The sequence below is a fragment of the Grampus griseus genome (assembly GCF_964374135.1).
Source record: "Grampus griseus genome assembly, chromosome: 14".
NCBI lineage: Eukaryota > Metazoa > Chordata > Mammalia > Artiodactyla > Delphinidae > Grampus > Grampus griseus.
The window spans coordinates 36,259,860-36,275,643 of NC_139008.1; positions in this window are offsets into that span (position 1 = coordinate 36,259,860).

Below are 15,784 nucleotides of genomic sequence, written 5' to 3' on the forward strand. Positions count from 1 at the left end.
CCAAACCCCACACGCCTACAGTTAAGAGCCCTCAGCAGGCGCTGAGCTCCCACCCTCGATGATCCAGGAGAGGCCGAGGCCCAGCAGCATTGCCCGGGGTTTGTTACATGCAGGCTTGGGCCGCCCATACCCACTGAGTCAGAATCTGCATTTTAACAGGATGAGTTTATGAAGCCTGCTCTGGCCTGTGTGCTGGGCCCTGTGGAGAAAAGGAAACAGGCCGGCACTTCCGGTCATCTAGTGGAGAAGACAGACTGGCCTCTCCTCTGTGCCAGCTGCGAGGGTCAGTGCTCAGATGGCCCAAAGGGACAGCTTCCTGGAAGAGGGGGTTTGTGAACTGGGCCTCAGCGGCGTGCAGCATTCAGGGAGGCGAAATGGGGCTTCTTGAACACATACTGTGTTTCCTGATTTGTGACCAGGCGGAGGGGACCCAGCCTTCCCCGTGTCTGCTGCCCAAGGGCAGACGGCTAGAGGGAAGCTCGGCTCAGATCACACCACTTTGATCAGACTGAAGATGGAGCCTGGCCTGTTCTAGAAGCTACCATGCATTTCTTGTATGAAGGGCTTGATGCCCCCTCCCGAGTATGGGCTGTGTCAGGGAAATGAAGTGGAGTTAGGAAGGAGGGAGCCGACCCAGGGTCCTTACCCTGCTCACTGGCTCGCAGGGGAGACCATGCAGCTTCGGGTGCACTCCCTCGGGGGAGGCCTGGGAGCCTCACTCCTCGGACAGTGTCCTGACTCGGAGAAAGCTACCAACTCCAAGTGGAAAAGGAGGTTTTGGGGGAGGGGTTAAAGTTGATAAAAAGCCACCAGCAGGTAAAGGGAGGGAAGGTGGGCCTGGGGACTGAAGACCTTGGCCCATCGGGTCTGTGCAGCGTGTCCCCGGAGGCCAGCAGGGGTCAGCAGTTGGCCTGGCCATGGCTCGGCCAGTGCAAAAGCAAGGAAAGAGGGTTAAACCAGCCACTAAGAAAAGAAACCACCACAGCCAGAGAAGGCGGCACCCGGGAAAGCATGACCTTTACAGAGGGTTTAAACCTGACTCAGGAACTAGAGAATTAGGTCCAGCTAACTGGTTGAAAAGGAGCTGATGATGAGCTGCCCTCTCCCAGCACCCACAGGGAGCCTGGAGGAGCCAGCGGCCATGGCCTCGTGGTGGGCAGCAGGCACAGGCGTTCCTGTGCAGAAGCTCTGACAGTCGCCACAGGGACTCAGCATAGGAAGAACATGCGCTGAGCTCCAGGGCAGCGGAACATTCACCCATCAGCGAAAACGAAGAGACACCCACGCTTCACTGTGATGTGACCTCCTGGGCCAGTCCCGCTTCCTGTGGCTTAGCCTCGGCCTGGACATGGTCACTCAAGGCAATCAAAGGACAGCCACAGCCCAGCTTGAGCAGGGCCCCAGCAAGGGGGCCTTGCAGTCTGCACAACCCCAGAGAGGCCCATGCAGGCAGGAAGCCTCAGGTTTTCGCTGAGCTGGGAAGGGCCTGCCCAGCTGACCACAACTCTGGGTGGATAGAAAGCCCCAGAGTGAGAACGAGCATGGGAGACCTCACCCCAAACGTATGAAAACCCCCGGGAGAGTCAGGAGAAGGCCCCGAACTTCTTAGAGGAGCCAGCAGAGGGAGCCTGGGGCCCAGCCCTACCCAGCCATGGGACATCCCTTCTAGGTGGGGAGGAAAGGTGGGGGGCAGTGCTGACTCAGGGGTGCCCTGAGATTCCCCACAGAGGATGCTGTTTCCTTTTGTGCTCAGGATCCATCGACCCTGAGCCGTGGAGGGAGGAGCAGAGGGGCCTCCTGGCCTCTGTCATGTGACAGATACCCACCTGGCCCCTGTGGTTTCCAACATCCTGTGGGCGGCCTGCTCTCAAATGCCTTCGCTGCACCTCTGGCCAGGGCTGCAGCCGCCAGTCTGCACTCTGCCTGCCTGAAGCCTCAGCAGGCTTCTCCAGGGTAGCCACCGTGTGTCCCCCCAGCACCTGGCGAGCGCTGATGGAAGGGACAGAGGGAGTGAGGGGGGAATGGGAGCATGGCATTCTATGAAGCACTTCTGATCTGCCGCCTTGGTACCCTCCCCTCCATCACCCATGCGGCTCTTGAGGACAGGCTAATACAAGCACATGCCCCGCCCCCTCCCAACTCCCCTCACACACAAGCTGCTACATGCACTTGAACCTACTACTCTCCTGCTCTACAACCATTGCTGGCTCCCACCTGCTCGCTGAGAAAATCTGAGGCCCCATCACTTTGCTCCCACCTCGTCATCTGCTTCTCTCAGTGGCTTCACATGAGGTGGTTTGCTCCCTGTCACCAGAGTCTGTCCTGTATTTTTCCTCTATTGTAACTTTTCTCATGTTGTTCACTCTGGGCTGTGTCCTTCCCCATCAATGCAGCGCACGTGCTGAGGTCCACCTCCAGGGGCCTGAGTGAACTGCCACATTCTGCTGTTTCAGGTGCAGCTGACCTGCCTTGGGGGCCCTTGAGTTGGGAAGACACTGTGGAGTACAGCTGGGGCAAAGGTGCCTGTTGGGTGCTAGAGAGAAGGAAAGCAAGGGCGGTTAGAAGAAGGGGTGAGGAGGGCCACACACCGTATCAGAGCATGCCAGCCTAGAGTGGCAGGACGCAGTTCCAGCCCCAGCAAGGTCAGCTGCCTGCTGTGTGGCCTTGAGGAAGTCACTGAATGCCCCCACGCTTGCCTGGTTTCCCTACCACCCCCCAAAAAGCAAAGGTCTGCTGATGGTGAGTCTGTTTTCCTTTGTGGCCTCGGTTGGACCACTTTCCCCTGAGCATCAGGTCTGCAGGGGCACTCAGTCCTTGAAACAAGACCCTGGCATCACCCTTGCCTCTGACTTACAGGGTGGTGACAAAGCCAGAGAGCTGGCCCGAGGCAGCTACAGCTCACTGATTTGTCTGTAAGGCTGTTGGCTTTTGAAATCAGACAGGAAGGAGGGTTGAGGTGGAGCCCGGCACAGGAAGAGGTGAGGAGCCCCGGCTGCCGTGACAGCCGGTGGGCTCGGGGGAGTGCGGGAGCTGGCAGGCCGCGGCCCTGCTGCCCTGCACGGTAATCACCTCCTGATCCCTCCAGACAGGGCTTCACTCCTGCCCTGGACAGATCCTGACGGCTCGGGGACCAGCTGACCAGCCACAGAGATTCCCAGGACATCCTCACACCCACCCAGCTGCCTCTGTCCACTGGAGCAGGGCTGAGCCCAGGAGCGCTGGGATGGACGCCCTCGGCCTTCAGCATTGGCATCCCTGGAGCAATGAGGCCCGGGAGGTAAGTCGAGTCCAGACTGTCTCAGTACAGGATGGGGGAGAAAGAGGAGACAGCTGGCAGAAAGGACCATGACTTTGAAGGCCTGAGCCACTCTGTGGAGTGGTGGCTGGGGCAACTCCAGGAAGGTGTCCCCATGGGTGCCAGGAGCTGCTGGGAAGGACTAGATAACGGTGTGAAATAAGCAAACAGGTGCCTAAGGACAGCCCACAATGGGCCAAGGCGACAAAGCCCAGCACCCCAGGTACCAATGATGGGACAGGAGGAGCAGGAAGTAGCTGGAAAGTGCTGCAGGCAGGCAGAGGTGAGGTTGAGCAGTGCAGCCCAGTGGTTAAACTTGGAATCAGCAGACCTGGGCACTATCCTAGCATCCCCTTTCCTCCCTTAAGATGGAGGGGACAATACCAGACCTGCCCAGGGTCCTGAGGACCAAGGGAGGTGGTACAGGTGGGGTTGGGTCTATCACCCAGTGCCTGCTCCATAAATGTCACCCTCATGTTGGGTGAGCAGTCCCCAGGGTCCTCTCCCAGCTGCACCCTCGGATGGAGGTGAGGTTCATCATTCTGAGAGGGACGGTAATCACAGAGGCTTTCTCAGAAGAGGCACCATAGAGCTGGTTCAGGGTGGCTATTGGTCATAGGGCCCTCCCCTGTGGCCAGGCTCCTGGGTCCCAGGGTTTTTCCCTGTCCCCTCAAAGGACGCACATGCTTTCCCTGAGCCCTAGGGCTCACCCTTGGCCATTACAGGGAAACCTGCAGCTGGTTCCCAGGTGGGGGTGCAGGCTGGGCACCTCCTCCTCTGTCCCAGGGGTGCCAGGATCCCCAGGGTTGAGCCTGTCCCGGTCCCCAAGAGGGTTCCAGGGCAGTGAAGTTAGGAGAGCTGTGTCTCACGGTGAAGGCACTGCTTCCTCCCTCTGGGAAAGGCTGTTTGGTCTCAGGTGGTCAGCGGTCATGGTTGGGGGGGCCACCTAAAAGGGCTGAGAACTGAAGTCTCCGGCCCTGGGGGGCAGGGGTGGGAGTCAGGAGACAGGAACATCCGAGAAGCTGTGGCCTGGGACACGGGCAGCCCAGGAGGGAGGGCAGCACTGCAGGCCCCACAGTCACCAAGTGCAGGTGGGCAGAGCAGAGGCCGGTTGCTCTCACACAGGCCTGGCAGACGGGACTGGGGCCCCTGGAAGGATAGCATAGGACAAGCTGGACCTTGTTGGCAGAGACAATGAGGAAATCGGGGCCTGGGCCTCAGGGATGAGACAGAAGCCCAGCTGTGGAGCCTGAGGGACAGGGTCTGAGTGATTCCAGCACAAGGGCACGCAGGTCCTTAGCTGTGTCCTGCCCCATGGATGAAGCACTGGAGGATGCATGGGAGCGGGGAAGCCCTACTCCAGGGAGGTGGCCGTGGAACCCCGGTCCTGTGTCTGGCCTTGCCCTGCCCGCTACAGCACAGACCCTCTGCAGACTGACCGCCCTCTGGCCCTAAAAGCCCCCAAGGCGATCCAAGGCCCACCCGCCCTCAGTCTTCTTCCCTTTAAGCTGGGCTCTCAGGCTTCCTGCTGCTCACCGGAGACTGTCTACACTGGGCAGGGTCTACCTGGCTGTCCCTGGTGGCATGTGTGGCCACCGGATGTCATCCTGCTCAGAAGTCTGTGGTAGGTTCCACCCTGTGAGGGTGGCATCTGGGGCTGTAAGCAGGGCTGTCCACACAGGTGGCCAGGTAGCCACCCTCAGCCGCTGCTGGCCCTGGGAGGTCATGGGAATGGTGTGGCTCCTAGGCCAACTGCTGGGGTCTCCTCTTCTGTTCTTGTTGGGACAAGGTGTCCAAAGGTGAAGGCCAGGCTGGGGGGGCTCTTATCTGAGTGGGGCCTGAGTAGGGGTGCCAGATAACAGAACACCTTGTTAATATTTAATCTCAGATAAAGAATGAGTTTTGTTTTTTTTAAGTATAAGTATGTCCCAAGTAGTACATAAGATATACTAGAAGAATTATTTGTTGTTTGTCTGAAATTCAAATTTCACTGGCTGTCCTGTATCTTAATTTGCTAAATCTGGCAACCCTAGGCGAGGTCAGTGGGGCAAGAAAGATGGGTGTCTGATCAGGAGGGAATGTTGGCCCCACTGCTGAGTGGCTGCTGGGACCCAGAGGCAAGGAGCTCGCCCTCCCACCTTCCCAGGCACACTCAGGCCGGCCTCTTCCTCCTGCTCACTCTCGCCTTCTGCAGTCGCTTCTTTGTCACTTTCCTAGCCTCTCTCTGGCCCAGTGGTTCTCAACTCTGGCTGCTCATTAGAATCACCTGGGTAGCTTTAAAATGCATCCATGTAGGGGCTCTACCCCAGACCAGTGAAATCTCTGCGCAGTTGGGCTAAGCAGTGGCTTTTTTAAAATAGCGCTCCATAGAATGACCATAAAATCCAGCAATTCCACTTCTGGGTATACACCCAAAAGAGTTGAAAGCAGGACCTTGAACTGCTATTTGTACTCCCACGTTCACAGCAGCATTATTCACAAGAGCCAAAAGGTGGAAACAACCTAAGAACAATATCTATTGACGAATGGATGAATAAACAAAATGTGGTCCATCCATAAACTGGAATATGATTTAGCCTTAAAAAGGAATGAAATTCTAGTACTTGTTACAACTTGGATGAGCCTGGAAAACATTATGCTCAAAGAGGCCAGATGCAAAGGGACAAATACTGTGTGATCCCACTTACATGAGGTACCTAGAGTTGTCAGATTCATATAAACAGAAAGTGGTTACCAGGGGCTGGGGAGTCAGTGCTTAATGAGTACAGAGTTTCCATTCGGGAGGATGAAAAAGTTCTAGAGGTGGATGGTGGTGATGGTTGCACAACATTATAAATGTACTTAATGTCACTGAATTGAATGCTTAAAAAATAGTTAAAATAGTAAATTTTATGTTAGGTATACTTTACCACAATAAAAATTTTAAATTAAAAAAATATTTAGTGCTCCAGACAATGTCCTGCCAGAGCTGAGAGGCACTGAGCCTGGCCCTTCTTCAACATGGTCCTGCGTACTCCTGGCCACCACCCCACCCCCACCAAAGCATAGTCTGTTACTTGGTGGGTGTACCTGGACATCCAATGCAGGAGGCTGTGTCCAGCCCTGGGCCACACCCTGACATTGCCCTGAGAGCAGGACAGAGGCCTGAGTGTCCCAGCTCATGCACTAAGAGGCTGCAGTAACAGTGCTTCATTTTGGTTTACATACATTTGAACTTTTAGATAGCTGCTAGCACAACGTTCTCTAAATTGAGGTATAACTTAGACAGTAAAGTGAGCTCAATGGATTTTTATATATGTGTACGCCTGTGTGTACACCATCCAGATTAAATTAGATAGAAGTTTACAGCACCCTAGAAGGCTCCCTCATGCCCCGTCCAGTCAGAACCGCCTCCAAGTGTAACTACTACTTTGACTTCTATCTTTTCAGATTGGTTTGGCCTGACTTTAAACTTCCTACAAATGGAATCACAAGAGTGTGTCTCTTTTGCATCAGACTTCTTTCACTCACAATGTCTGCGAGAGTCAGCCATAGTGTTGAGGATATCAGTAGCTTATTCTGTTTCTTTATAATGTAGGATTTGATTGTATGAATATTCCAAAAAAAATCTCAATCTTTTGTTGATGGACATTGGTTGTTTCCACTCTTCTGGAGTTTATGAATAAAGCTGCTATAAATATTCTGATCTGGGTTTTGGTGGACATAAACACTCGTTTCTGTTGGGTATATACCCAGGAGGGAAATTACTGGGTCACAGAAATATGCATATTTAGTCTTATCATTACCAAACATTTTTCCAGAGTGATCTTAATTTTCATTTTCTGATTACTAATGATATTCTCTGCAGTGACATTCTTTCAAGTTTTGGCTCAGTTTATCATCAGGTGTCTGTTTCTTACTGATTGATTAAGGTGTTGGGGATGTTGTCTCCTAGTCAATGGTTTGCTTTTTCACCTTTTAATGCTGTCTTCTAATGAACAGATATTCCTAATTTTAATGAATCTCAATATATTGTTCTTTTCTTTCATGGTTAGTGCTTTTTGTGTTCTGTTTAATCTTTACGTAGACCAAGTTCAAAAAGATATATATATATATATTTTTTTGCGGTATGTGGGCCTCTCACTGTTGTGGCCTCTCCTGTTGCGGAGCACAGGCTCTGGACGTGCAGGCCCAGCGGCCATGGCTCATGGGCCCAGCCACTCTGTGGCATGTGGGATCTTCCCGGACCGGGGCACGAACCCGTGTCCCCTGCAACAGCAGGTGGACTCTCAATCACTGCGCCACCAGGGAAGCCCTAAAAAGATATTTTATCCTGTATTTTTTCTAAGGCTTGACTGTGTTAGCATTCACATTTAGATAGATCTATGATCCAGCTTGAATTAATGTTTTGTGTACGGTGTGAAGTAGAGGTCAGGGTTCACTTTTCCCATATGAATATCCCATTAGCCAGCACAATTTAATGCCCACTGAATTGCATTGGAGGCCTTGTTATAAATCAGGTGCCCATATATGTATGGGTCTGTTTCTGGACCCTCTATTCTAGTGCACTGGTCTATTTGTCTGCCCTTGTACCAATACCTATATCTCTATACTAAGTCTTGATATTGTGTAGTGTAAGTCCTCAGGCTTTGTTCTTCTTCTTCAAGATTATTTTGTCTATTTCAGGGTCTTTTGTTTATGTTTTAGAATCAGCTTACCAATTTCCACCCTCCCCATCGCCCTCCAAAAAGCCTGCTGGGATTTTGATTGGTATGTCAATCTATAGATCATCTTAATAATACTGAGTCTTTCAATCCACGAATATGGCAAATCCCTACTTTAGGTCTTCTTTAATTTCTCTTAGTATTGTTTCATAGTTTTCAATGTGGAGGTCATGCAAATTTTTTTGCTAGATTTATTCTTTTTTTAATATTTATTTGGCTATGCTGGGTCGTAGGTGTAGCACGCAGGATCTTTGTTGCAGCACGTGGGATCTTTATTTGCGGCATGTGAACTCTTAGTTGCAGCACGTGGGATCTAGTTCCCTGACCAGGGATCAAACCCAGGCCCCCTGCATTGGGAGCGTGGAGTCTTAGCCACTGGACCACCAGGGAAGTCCCTAGATTTATTCTTATATATTTGATTTTTTAAATGGTATTTAAAATTTTTACTTTTGACTTGAGTGTTGCTAGTATGTAGAAATATAACTGATCTTTTTGTGTGTTGATCTTGTGTCCAGAAACCTTGTTAAGTTCATGTATTAGTTCTAATAGTTCTATTGTAGATTCTTTTGGATTTTCAAAGTATACAGTCATGTCAACTGTGAATAGTGACAGTTTTATTCTTTCCTTTTCCAATCTTGATGTCTTTTATTTCTTTTATTTGCCCTATTGCACTAGCACCTACTTAAAAAAAAAACAAAACCATCAACTAGAAGAGGTCACCCCTGGGGAGTGGAAGTGAGGTATATACTTTACTTACTTTTGTATTATTTAAATGATTTTAATGTTTTACTTTTATAATTCTATAAGCAATCTATTTAAATGAGGGGAAGCAATACACATTAGTTACCAAAATCTAAGCAATCAAAATTCACAAAATAAGAAATAATTCCTTAATCCCACTGTCAAATATTTCCAGCTAATCTCTAGCCAGACAAAAACAGTATCCTATTTTCTTTTTAAAACATAAAGGTATCCCATCATAATTCTCCTCTGCACATTGAGTTTTTTCCCCACACAAAAATACATTGTAGGGCTTCCCTGGTGGCATAGTGGTTAAGAATCTGCCTGCCAATGCAGGGGACACGGGTTCGAGCCCTGGTCTGGGAAGATCCCACATGCTGCAGAGCAACTAAGCCCATGCACCACAACTACTGAGCCTGCGCTCTAGAGCCCGCGAGACACAACTACTGAGCCTGCATGCTGCAACTACTGAGCCCACGTGCCACGACTACTGAAGCCCGCACGCCTAGAGCCCGGGCTCTGCAACAAGAGAAGCCACTGCAATAAGAAGCCTGTGCATTGCAACGAAGAGTAGCCCCCGCTCACCGCAACTAGAGAAAGCCCACTTGCAGCAACGAAGACCCAATGCAGTCAAAAATAAATAAAATTAATTAATTAAAAAAATTTTTTTTTAAATACATTGTAAACCATACAGGAACCTCAACAAACTCCAAGTAAGATTAGTTCAAAAAGACCCACACCAAGACACATTATAATCAAACCTTCAAAAAACAAAGACAATCTTGAAATCAGCAAGAGAGGAAGAAAATCATCACACACAAGGGATCCTCAATAAGATTATCAACAGACTTCTCATCAGAAACTTTGGAGGCCAGAAAAGAGTAGGCTGACATATTCAAATTGCTCAAAGAAAAAAACCTATCAACCAAGAGTCTTATATCCAGCAAAACTGCCCTTCAAAATTAAGGGAGGGGCTTCCCTGGTAGCACAGTGGTTGAGAATCTGCCTGCCAGTGCAGGGGACACGGGTTTGATCCCTGGTCCAGGAAGATCCCACATGCCACAGAGCAACTAGGCCCGTGAGCCACAACTACTGAGCCTGCGCTCTAGAGCCCACGAGCCACAACTACTGAGCCCACATGCCACAACTACTGAAGCCCGTGCACCTAGAGCTCATGCTCCTCAACAAGAGAAGCCACCACAATGAGAAGCCTGCAAACCGCAAAGAAGAGTAGCCCCCACTCGCTGCAACAAGAGAAAAGCCCACGCACAGCAACGAAGACCCAATGCAGTCAGAAACAATAAATAAAATAAAATAATAAAATTAATAAATTTATTTTTAAAAAATTAAGGGAGAAATTAAGACATTCCCAGATAAACAAAAGCTGAGGGAGTTCATGACCATGACCTTCCCTGCAAGAATGCTCAGGGGAGTCCTGAGCACTAGACAGTAGTAACTCAAAGTCATATGGAGAAATAAAGATCTCAACAAAAGTCAACACATGGGCAATTATAAACGCTAGTAACAATGGTTTATAACTGCACTTTTTGTTTTCTACATGATTTAAGATACTATTATATTTAAAGAAAAAAACCAGTTATTAGTGTACAAGCTAATATTACTATATCTTTGGTTTGTAACTTCAAATTTTGTTTTCTACATAATATAAGAGACTAAAGAATTTTTTTAAATTATTAGTTTATGTTTGGGGGGCACACAATGTATAAAGGTGTAATACTGTGACATCAACAACCAAAAGGGGTGGGGACAGAGCTGTAAAGGAGCAAAGTTTTTGTTTGTTATTGAAGTTAAGCTGGTATAAATTTAAATTAGAGTATTATAACTTTAGGATAGTAAATGTAACCCATGGTAACCACAAAGAAAATAACTAAAATATATACACAAAAGGAAATGAAAAAGGAATTTTAACATTTCAGTACAAAAAATCAACTAAATACAAAAGAAGACGGTAATGCAAGAAATGAGGGGGGAAGTAATAAGGCAGAATAAAAACAAATAGCACAATGACAGAAGTAAGGCCCTTCTTATCAGCAATTACTTTAAACGTAAATGGGTTAAACTCTCTAATCAAAAGACAGAGATTGGCAGAATGGAGAAAACCATGTGATCCAACTATAGGATGTCTATGAGAGACTAACTTTAGATCCAAAGACACAAATAGGTTGAAAATGAAAGGATAAAAAAAGATATTCCATGGGGAGTTCCCTGGTTGCCTAGTGGTTAGGATTCCGGGCTTTCACTGCTGTGGCTCGGGTTCAATCCCTAGTTGGGGAACTGAGATCCCACAAGCCGTGCAGCATGGCCGCACCCAAAAAACCTAAAAACTACATTCCATGACAATAGTAACCAAAAGAGAGCAGGGGAAGCTATACTGATATCAGACAAAAAAGGCTTTAAATCAAAAAAGGTTACAAGAGACAAAGAAGGACATTTTATATTAATAAAAGATTTGAAACAGCAAGAAGATATAACAATTATAAACATTATATACCTAATGAAAGACCATTAAAACATATGAAGCAAAAACTGATAGGACTGAAGGGAGAAATAGTTCCACAATAATAGTTGGATACTTTAATAACCCACTCACAATAATGCATAGAACAACCAGACAGAAGACAAATAATGAAATAGAAGTCTTAACACAATTAGATCTAACAGACACATACAGAATACACTACCCAAAAAGAGAATATTCTTTTCAAATGCACATGGGATTTTAACAGAGCTGACCATATGTTAGGCTACAAGTTAAGTCTTTAGAGATTTTAAAATATAGATATTATACAAAGTATCTTCTCTAACCACAGTGGGATGAACTTAGAAATAAATAACAGAAGAAAAACTGGAAAATGCATGAAATTGCAGAAATTAAACAACACACTATTTTTTTAAAATTTATTTTATTTTTATTTACTTTTGGCTGCGTTGGGTCCTTGCTGCAGAGCGCAGGCTCCCTCCAGTTCCGGCAAGCGGGGGCCACTCTTCGCTGAAGTGCACGGGCCTCTCACCACAGTGGCCTCTCCTGTAACAGAACACAGGCTCCAGGCACTCGGGCTTCAATAATTGCAGCGCGTGGGCTCAGCAGCCATGGCTCACAGGCCCCAGAGCATAGGCTTAGCAGCTGTGGCACACAGGTCCAGTCACTCCGTGGCACGTGGGAGCCTCCCAGACCAGGGCCCAAACCCAGGTCCCCCGCATTGGCAGGCGGACTCCCAACCACTGTGCCACCAGGGAAGCCCAAACAACACACTTTTAAATCACTAATGTATTAAGGAAGAATTCACAAGGAAAATTTAAAAATACTCAGAGATGAATAAAAATGAAAACACAACATGCCAAACTTATGGGACACAGTGAAAGTGGTGCTAAGGGAGGAAACTGATAGCTATAAGTATTTATATTAAAAAATGGGAAAGATCTCAAATCAACAACCTAACTTTACAACTTAAGAAAACTAGAAAAAAAAGAACTAAACCCAAAACTAGCATAAGGAAGGAAATAATAAAAATAAAACAGAAAATAGAAAAATGATAGAGAAAAATCAATGACACCAAAAGCTGGTTCTTCAAAAAGATTAATAAAATTGACAAATCTTTTGCTAGATGGACTAAGGAAAAAGAGAGACAACTTAAATTACTAAAACTAGAAAAGAGGGACTTCTCTGGCAGTCCAGTGATTAAGACTCTGTGCTTCCAATGCAGGGAGCATGGGTTCGATCCCTGGTCAAGGACCTAAGATTCCACATGTCATGTGGTGCAGCCAAAAATATATATATATATATTCACTAGTGAATTCTACCAAACATTTAAAGAAGTAATACCAATCCTTCTCAAAATTTTCTGAAAAGTTGAAAAGGAGAGAACATTTCCCAACCCATTCTATGAGGCCAGCATTACCCTGATACCAGAGCCAAACAAAGACACTATAAGAAAAGAAAAATATAGGTATCCCTTATGAGCACTGATGCAAAAATCTTCAACAAAAACCAAATGGAATTTATTCACGGAATACAAGGATGGTTCGACATAGGAAAATCAACCAATGTAATATGCCACATAAACAAAAGGAAGGAAAAAACCCACATGAACATCTCAACTGACACAGAAAAAGCATTTGACAAAATTGAACATCCCTTCATTATAAAAACACTCAGTGGGCTTCTCTGATGGCGCAGTGGTTGAGAGTCTGCCTGCCGATGCAGGGGACACGGGTTCGTGCCCCGGTCCGGGAAGATCCCACATGCCGTGGAGCGGCTGGGCCCGTGAGCCGTGGCTGCTGAGCCTGCGCATCCGGGGCCTGTGCTCCACAACGGGAGGGGCCACAACAGTGAGAGGCCCGCGTACCACAAAAAAAACAAACAAAAAAAAAAACAGTAAGCTAGGAATAGAAGGAATCTATCTCCACATAATAAAAACCTGCAGCAAACATCATACTCAATGATGAAAGACTGATAGTGATTCCTCTAACATTGGGAACAAGGTAAGGATGCCTGCTTTCACCACTTCTATTCAATATAGTACTGGAAGTTCTAGCCAGAGCAATTAGGTAAGAAAAAGAAACTGAAGGGGAAAAAATGAAATTTCTATCCAAAGAAGATTGGTAAAATTATTATGGCCAAGTTATACAGTGGAAAATTATGTGGCCATAAAAGACCACACAGAAAAGTCATCCAAATTGGAAAGGAAGAAGTAAAATCATCTGTTTGCAGATATGATTTTTTATGCAGAAAATCCTAAAGGTTCCACAAAACAACTGTTAGAACTAATAAGTGAATTCATCAAAGTAGCAGGATACAAAGTCAACACACAAAATTCACCTTCATTCCTATACATGAACAATGAACAACCTGAAAAGGACATCACAAAAACGATTCCATTCACAATAACATCAAAAAGAATAAAATGCTTAGGAATTAACTTAACCAAGGAGGTAAAAGACCTGTACAATGAAAGCTACAAAACACTGCTGAATTAAAGAAGACATAAATTAATGGAAACACATCCCATGTTCATGAACTTGAAGACTTAATATTGTTAAAATGTCAATACTACTGAAAGCTAGCTATAGACTCAGTGCAATCCCTATCAAAATCTCAATGACAGTTTTTTTTGCAGAAATATAAAAACCCAACTTAAAATTCACATGGAATTTCAAGGCACCTCAAATAGCCAAAACAATCTTGAAAAAGAACAAAACTAAATAAGAACCTGCTGTATTAAAAAAAAAAAAAAAAGAACAAAACTAGAGGACCCACACTCCTTTTTTTTTTTTTTTTTTTTTTTGCGGTACGCAGGCCTCTCACTGTTGTGGCCTCTCCCGTTGTGGAGCACAGGCTCCGGACACGCAGGCTCAGTGGCCATGGCTCACGGGACTAGCCACTCCGCGGCATGTGGGATCTTCCTGGACCGGGGCACGAACCCGTGTCCCCTGCATCGGCAGGCGGATTCTCAACCACTGCACCACCAGGGAAGCCCCAAGGACCCACACTTCTTAATTTCAAAATTTACCACAAAGTGGCAGTAATCAAAAGAGTATGGTATTAGCATAAAGACAGACATGTAAACCAATGGAATAGAATAGAGAGCCCAGAAATAAACCCTCATGTATGTGGTAAAATGATTTTTGACAAGGGTGCCATGACCATTCAATGAGAAAAGGACAGTCTTTTCAACAAATGGTGCTATGAAAACTGGATATCCACATACAAAAGAATAAAGTTGGATCCTTACCTAATACCATACACAAAAATTAACTCACAATGGATAAATGTAAGACCTAAACCAATAAAACTCTTAGAAGAAAACAGAGGATAAAGCTTCACAACATTGGATTTGTCAATTATTTCTTGGATATGACACCAAAAGCACAGGTAACAAAAGAAAAATTAGACAAATTGGACTTCATGAAAATTAAACAATTTTGTACATCAAAAGACACTATCCAGAGTACAAAAAACAGGATGGAAGAAAATATTTGCAAATCATGTATCTGATAAGGATTTAATATCCAGAATATATAGAGAACTCCTAAAACTCAAAAACAACAAAAAACCCAAACAACCTGATTGAAAAATGGGCAAAGGATTTGAATAGATATTTCTCCAAAGAAGACATATAAATGGCCGATAAGCACACGAAAAGATGCTCAACATTACTAATCATTGGGGAAACACAAATCAAGACTACAATGAAATACCACCTCACACCCATTAGGATGGCTGCTATCAAAAAACCAGAAAACAACAAGTACTGGTGAGAATGTGGAGAAATTGGAACCCTGTGCACTCACTGTTGGTGGGAAAGTAAGATGTTAAAGCTGCTTTGGAAAACAGTGTGGCAGCTCCTCAAAAAATTAAAAATAGAGTTACCATATGATCCAGCAATTCCACTTCTGGGTATAAACCCTAAAGAATTGCAAGTGCGGTCTTAAAGAGTTCACCTTTGTACACCCATGTTTGTAGCAGCATTATTTACCGAAGTTAAAACATAAAAGCAGCCCAAGTACTCACTGACAGGTGAATGGATAAGAAAAATACGGTACCTACATACAATGGAATATTATTCAATCATAAAAGGGAACAAAATTCTGATACATGTTGCAATATGGATGAACCTGGAAAACATTATGCTCAGTGAAAGAGGCCAGATGCAAGAAGACCAATATTGTATGATTCTACTTATATGAGGTACTTAGAGTCATCAAAATCATAAAGACAGAAAGTACAGGGGTGGTTGCCCGGGGCTAGGGAGGAGGGGAGCATAGGGAGTTGTTGTTTAATGGGTATAGAGTTTCAGTTTTACAAGATAAAGAGAGTTAAGGGGATGATCGTGGTGATGGTTGCACAACAGTGTGAATACATTTAATACCACTGACCTGTACATTTAAAAATGGTTAAGATAGTAATTATGTTATATGAATTTTACCACAATTTTTAAAAAGTGGAAAAAAAAACATTGAAATTCTAGAAAAGGTAAAACTATAGTGAAAAAAGCAGATGGATGGCTCAGGGCCAGAGGGGTGT